At 38.9% G+C, this 7,500-nt stretch overlaps 1 protein-coding gene across 1 annotated transcript in view; it reads left to right on the forward strand.

The window, feature by feature from the left end:
• The first annotated feature begins 3,719 nt into the window (after positions 1–3,719).
• Positions 3,720–7,500, forward strand: part of LOC127436458 (ras-related and estrogen-regulated growth inhibitor) — a 49,230-nt gene continuing 45,449 nt past the window's right edge. The window contains exon 1 of the mRNA XM_051690628.1: positions 3,720–3,785. The gene's annotated coding sequence lies outside the window, so the exon portion shown is untranslated. The remainder of the gene's footprint in view (positions 3,786–7,500) is intronic.

Raw genomic sequence — 7,500 nt, forward strand, 5'->3', positions numbered from 1 at the left:
TGTTACATTTAGCTCTAATAACCTAATAATCTTAAACGTACAATAAAAGCTTAAAGAAACAGTTCACCCAAAAATGAAAATTCTCTCATCATTTACTCACCCTCATGCCATCCCAGATGTGTGTGACTTTCTTTCTTCTGCTGAACACAAATGAAGATTTTTAGAAGAATATTTCAGCTCTGTAGGTTCATACAATGCAAGTGAATGGTGACCAGAACTTTGAAGCTCCAAAAAGCACATAAAGGCAGCATAAAAGTAATCCATAAGACTCCACTGGTTTAATCCATGTCTTCAGAAGTGATATGATAGGTGTGGGTGAGAAACAGATCAATATTTAAGTCCTTTTTTGCTAGAAATTCTCCTCCCTGCTCATTAGGTGGCGATATGCACGAAGAATGTGAATCCCAGAAAAACAAAAGAAGAATAATGTGAAAGTGAAAATGGAGATTTATAGTAAAAAAGGACTTAAATATTATATCATTATATAATCCTATCATATCACTTCTGAAGACATGGATTAAACCACTGGAGTCTTATGGATTTCTTTTATGCTGCATTTATGTGCTTTTTGGAGTTTCAAAGTTCTGGTCACCATTCACTTGCATTGTATGGACCTACAGAGCTGAAATATTCTTCTAAAAATCTTCATGTGTGTTCTGCAGAAGAAAGAAAGTCACACACATCTGGGATGACATGAGGGTGAGTAAATGATGAGAGAATCTTCATTTTTGGGTGAACTGTCCCTTTAAATGTCTTGATCAGGAGTCTAACTCAAACCTGCTGGAGTTTGAACCTACAACCTTTCAGTTAGCAGCTCAGATCTTTAATCATTAGACCACACCGCCTACTCAATGTCTCTTTAATAAAGCTTATTCATGGAAACAGCCGCTGATTAAATTAGGAACAGAAACTGGTCAAAACAACATTTCATGCTTTTAGATTTCAGGAAATTGCTACAACAAATCATACATGATTCAGCAGAGTTGAATATCTGTTCTGTGATTCTGCTTTTCTGTGAAACCGATAATAAATTTGAAATTCCCTTTGTGTGCAAACACACTTGACCATTAAGGATGATTCTGATATTCTTTAAGATTGTTATTTTCTCACCCAGTTCTTTTTATTATGGGAACAGGACCATTAACCATCACATTAATCATACACTGTAGGCCAGTAGAGCTCAAATTCAAACTGCACATACATTATGCATGTGTGAGTTTTTACGTCTGCAGTATAGCATCATGTGCACTCCATGAGAACAGACAGACAGATATGTGTGAATCCAGGTGGTGTAGGGCGACAGATGCTGACTGCTGACTCTTACCAGCAACAGAGGAGATTTAGAGCTGCTGGCCAATCACACTCAAGCTCTCCCTTTTTCTTTTTTTTCCCTTATATAAAAGCTGCTTTGTGATTGGCTGATGAGCTTCATCTCAGTGATGGAATGTGGACAAAGGCTTTCACTGATCAGCTTCAGTCTACAGTAACACACAACATATACAATTACATTTTTATACACACTTATTACATGAGTTTACAAGAATCAAGAGTGTGTGTTAAATCAGGAGCTGGTAATAAAGCTGAGGATTGATAATTGTGTGATTAAATATTGAAAATAGATTTTAAGATTACATTTAATAATAATAATGTATATTATATAATAATAAAACTATGTGTGTGCGTGAGTGTGTTTGTGTGTGTGAGTATGTGTGTGCGTGTGAGTATGTGTGTGTATGTGAGTATGTGTGTGTGTGTGTGAATATGTGTGTGCGTGTGAGTATGTGTGCATGTGTGTGAGTATGTGTGTGCATGAGTATGTGTGAGTGTGTGTCAGTGTGAGTGTGTATTTGTGTGTATGTGCGAGTATGCGTGTGTCAGTGTGTGTGTGTGAGTATGTATGTGAGTATATGTGTGTGTTGATTATGTGTGAGTATATGTGTGTGTGTGAGAGTATGTGTGAGTATGAGTATATGTGTGTGTTTATGTGTGTGTGAGTATATGTGTGTGTGTGTGTGTACATGTGTGTGTTGATTATGTGTGAGTATATGTGTGTGTGTGAGAGTATGTGTGTGTATGAGTATATGTGTGTGTTTATGTGTGTGTGAGTATACGTGTGTGTGTATGTGTGTATGAGTATATGTGTGTGTGTATGTGTGTGTGAGTATATGTGTGTGTGTGTGAGTATATGTGTGTGTACGTGTGTGTGTGTGTGTGTGTGTGTGAGTATATGTGTGTGTGTGTGTGTGTGAGTATATGTGTGTGTGAGTGTGTGTGTGTGTGTGTGTGTGTGTGAGTGAGTGTGTGACAACAGCTGCAGTAAATCTGTTGTGTTTAGTATTCTTGAGGGTGTGTGTTGCCCTCTAGTAGTTGTCTAAATCTGAGCTATATCTCAATGACATAGAACATGACTAAATATTTAACAATATAGAAATGTATAGTAAATAAATAATACATAGTAATAACAAATGTATGTAAATGTCCATACTTGACTTTTCACATAATAGCAAGAAAATGAAAATGAACTAAGTTAGCCATTGCTCAATGACGGATTGACCGTTAGTTAATATGAGGATGGCAACATAAAACTCATTTTGATATTTTTTAATCATCTTTTGAAATGTAGATATTCTAGAACAGATTTGTGTAATGGTATCAGACAGGATGGAATTCTTTCGAGAAAGACAAACCAACTAACAGTGCAAAACATCACAGAATTCATCAAATCCATTGCTAATACTTACTAATGATTGCACTGTTGTTTTCCCTCCAAAAATGATGTCACTTCCTGGAGGATGATGTCATTAAGAAATCGGCTTCTTGTTATTTAAAGGGATACTATAAAACACTGAGGACACAGTAAACAACTGTAAATTGATTAGCCATCCAGTGAAAACAATATTCCCAAGAACACGTTTTGATAGAAACATTTTGATAAGAGTAAGGAAAAATGAAGAAACCCACCTGGAATGCTTCTTAATAAATTCCTTAAATTGTTTTTCATATTAGAAGTTAGTGCATTTTTATAAAAAGAAAAGCATGCCTATTTTCGCAAAATATTTATCTTGTGATTAACATATATATATATAGCACGGGTCTGTTGAATGCTTGTTTCTGATTGGTTGACAGACGTTCTAAGGTGTGCAATAATTTTCTAGTAAACGCACGACTATGAAGTAGTTCCAGGTCTTGACTGCATAACGGTTCTGTATCACTTCACCAAATTATTTCAGTTATTTCATAGAGTCGTACAGGCTACGTCAACAAAATAACCAATTAAAACAAAGACATTGGGTAAGTACATCGGATAAGAATGACAATGTCTAATATCCTACATTTATTTCAATTTCGCTCCACTGTGCATCGTTGCCATACTACCACATGGGACAGTGGTGGCTCAATGGTTAAGGCTCTGGGTTACTGACCAGAAGGTTGGGGGTTCAAGCCCCCACACCACCAAGATGCCACTGTTGGGCCCTTGAGCAAGGTGCTTTACCTTATCTGCTCCAGGGGTGCCCTATCATGCAAAAAAATAATAATTTCACTGTATATATGCAAATGTATAATGTGTGACAAAATAAAGGCTTCTTCTTCAAATGAGACTGTTGTGATGTATGTTGTGTCCAGCAGATGTCACTGTTGATCTCTAGCGCGTGTGTGTGGGTGGATCTATTATTCTTTAAACACTCACACAATCTCTCTCTCCTTCATTGACTGTCTGAGCTCTCATCCACACACACACATTCACATCATCTGATCGGATCTCCACAGGAGCAGCTCATTTTACGGTGAGTTCAGACTCTCTCTGCTCCATTACAGCAAGCTTTTAAAACAATATAGAATTCACAGCAGTCTAAAGACACATGCTCAGCACTATGTCATTGGTATTTACAGTATAGTGTCATATTATCACAAACATCATAATGAAGGATTTGTAGATCAGAGTGATGTAGATCAACGCACAACAAACAAAATAATCCTAATTAAATCTGTTGTTATAAAAGCATTTCTAAAACCTGAAATCTGAAATTAAAATTGCATAAAGAATTAAATGATTCTGGTTGAAGTCAGATGAGAGTTTTTTTTTTATTGGGATTAGTTTTAATTCACATTTGCACGTGTCTGTATCTATATGATGTTGAGTCAGATCTTTTATGAATTAAATGATTTCACTGACATTCATTCAGTTACTAGTTGGCATTAAGAAAACATGTTTGTAAATCAGAGTCGATGCTTTTAAAAAGCTGTTCACAATATCAGCAGCTTGTGTCCTAATTAAATGTGATACGCTGTGAGAAATCACTGTAAAAGGAGGTTTTCTTAAGAGCCAAATGCCACTCTTTTGTGTTCTAGTGTATATGAAACGGGCTCATCTGACCGATACCTGATCCGTCTATAAACGCCAGTATCCGAGCCGATGCCGTTCCAGGTATCGGATCAGTGCATCCCTAAATTTTAGTCAATGAAAATTATATCTTTAAATGATGATAGTGTGCAAAATGACAAAAAGTGTAAAACTGTAACAGACCACATTTTAAACAAATATTCAAACATTTAGAAAAAATGAAAGACATTTTCTTAATTTAAGCATGTATCAAACACATAAATGATACATATTGTACAAAAACATAACTGTCCTTGTGAATAATGAATAGACTGAAGCATTTGATACTTTTAAGATGTTAGCCTACTGTATTCTGAATTCTTCATGCTTCAGAGATTGTTTTTTTATTTATTTATTTATTTTTTCCCAATTTGGAATGCCCAATTCCCAATGCGCTCTAAGTCCTCGTGGTGGTGTAGTGACTCGCTTTAATCCGGGTGGCGGAGGACGAATCTCAGTTGCCTCCGCGTCTGAGACCGTCAATCTGTGCATCTTATCACGTGGCTTGTTGAGCGCGTTACCGTGGAGACGTAGCACGTGTGGAGGCTTCACGCTATTCTCTGCGGCATCCACGCACAACTCACCACGTGCCCCACCGAGAGCGAGAACCACATTATAGTGACCATGAGGAGGTTACCCCATGTGACTCTACCCTCCCTAGCAACTGGGCCAATTTGGTTGCTTAGGGGACCTGGCTGGAGTCACTCAGCATGCCCTGTATTCGAACTCGCGACTCCAGGTGTGATAGTCAGCGTCAATACTCACTGAGCTGATTGTTATTAATTTTCCTTGTTTATCCAGTTCAGGATATTGCATTACATGTAGCATATTCACAACAACACAGGTTATACAAATTCTGACTATAGCGTGTCACTTCAAGTTCACCTGTTCATTCGCTTCACTCTGCAGATGTAAGTTGTTTTATATACAGTATGTTGTGCATATAGTGATTGAACTCGTATAAAACAGGACGCGTTTTAGTTAGGTAATTAACTCGTATTATTGGATTAGATGAATCCATATCTAATATCTTATTCTATAGACTTTTATCTTGCACTGTAAATATCTTGCAGTATCATTTTTATCTCGTCTTATTTTCTTCGACAGAATGCTTTAATAAAATATTTTAATGCAGCTTTTTCGTCCAAAAGCCCTTCGTTAACCGATGTTTTCATCAGTTATTTCACTGGCGAGATTAACACTGCATGAGGTTTTTTTTTTGGGTGAACTGTACCTTTAAAGGTCAGAGGGTAAAATCTCAGCAAACACAATGACCGACGACAGAGTTCTTCAGGAGTGACAGAGGTCACTCAGTCTGTTCACTTCTAACCGCTGCAGTTCACAAGCGTTTAGATGAAGATCTTTGAACGGCAGCAGGATACAGTACTGACATCATCAACACTGCTGGCAAATCCACAACATACTTACTTGACGGCGATGCCAAAGGCACTGGCTGTACACAACTCTACCATATAAGGACCCTACAGAAGACAGAACACATGAGAGTGACAATACAGTGCTGGTGTGCATTGATAGTCTTAAAGTGACGTAGAAAATATACTTCAATACTAAATGGAAAACAGAACACTCAACAGAGAGGTCTCGGTTGTGATCCTGTGATCTGATTGGTCCACCAGAACACTTCTCTTTTTGTGTTCCCTTCATAAAATGACACTTCTGTGGAGATATGAATTGTAGAGCTGATATTCAGAACAACAGCACACTTGATTTCCTTTCCATACATTTGACTGCTGTGTTAGTATGAATCATTAAATCAGATGTTCTGCATTATCATACACATTTAGTCTTCATTACAGAAGCTCATGTCACCTGTGCTTATTGATAGGAATCACCTGATCAATGCTGATTTCATCACAGAGCTTTTTCGCTGTAATTAATTGTGATAATATTAATATAATCTCATATTTAATAACGGACAGCAGGCTGACAAACAGATTCTATAATGCACTCAGTGACAGCTTATACTGTATTTATGAGTGAATAATGCTGTTGGTATTACTCACTATTTTCACACACACACACACACACACACACACACACACACACACACACACACACACACACACACACACACACACGACACACACTCACACACACACACACACACACACACACTCTCACACACACACTCACTCACTCACTCACACACACACACACACACATATACACTCACACACACACAGACACACACACACACACACTCACACACTCACACACACACACACACACACACACACACAAACACACACTCACACACACACTCACACACAGACACACACACACACACACTCACACACACACACAGACACACACTCACTCACACACACACGCACAGACACACACTCACACACACACACACACACACACACACACACTCTCACACACACACACACACACACACTCACTCACACACAGACACACACACACACACACACACACACTCACTCACACACACACTCACACACAGACACACACTCACACACAACCAGGGTTGGGAGGGTTACTTTTGAAATGTATTCCACTACAGATTACAGAATACATGCTGTAAAATGTAATTTGTAATGTATTTTGTTAGATTACTCAAGGTCAGTAACGTATTCTAAATACTTTGGATTACATTTTCAGCACTGGTAGTTCCCCTTCTGTCACTCACTCGACGTTGTGTCGATGTAGTGACACTAGGGGTCGATCTTGAGAGCCCGAGACACCTTCAGATCTTTGAGAAAAGGATGAGAATTGGCGAGTAGAATTTGCTTGCCACTCTCCCCGACATACGAGTATAAAAGGGAGGCTGGAATGCGGATTCATTCAGATTTTTTCCTTCGGAGTCGAGCGGTTGTATTTCAGCAAGCTGAAAACTACTAATGATCCATTCACCTCTTCAGAAGCGTGTGCTGTTGGATATTCAGTGCACCTTTCGCTGCCTGAACCCGATCCTTCAGTTCGTCCGCTCTCACTACCATCGACAGTGGGGCGGCCGAGGGTTATGCTGCGATACCCCAGGTGGACAGGGCGATCGCGGCACACCTGTGCCCACTGAGCGCCACCACCTGGCGGAGTTGCCCGGCACTCCCTTCCAGAGCCTGTAGGATGACGTC

This window comes from Myxocyprinus asiaticus, chromosome 47 (assembly GCF_019703515.2).
Source record: "Myxocyprinus asiaticus isolate MX2 ecotype Aquarium Trade chromosome 47, UBuf_Myxa_2, whole genome shotgun sequence".
Lineage (NCBI taxonomy): Eukaryota > Metazoa > Chordata > Actinopteri > Cypriniformes > Catostomidae > Myxocyprinus > Myxocyprinus asiaticus.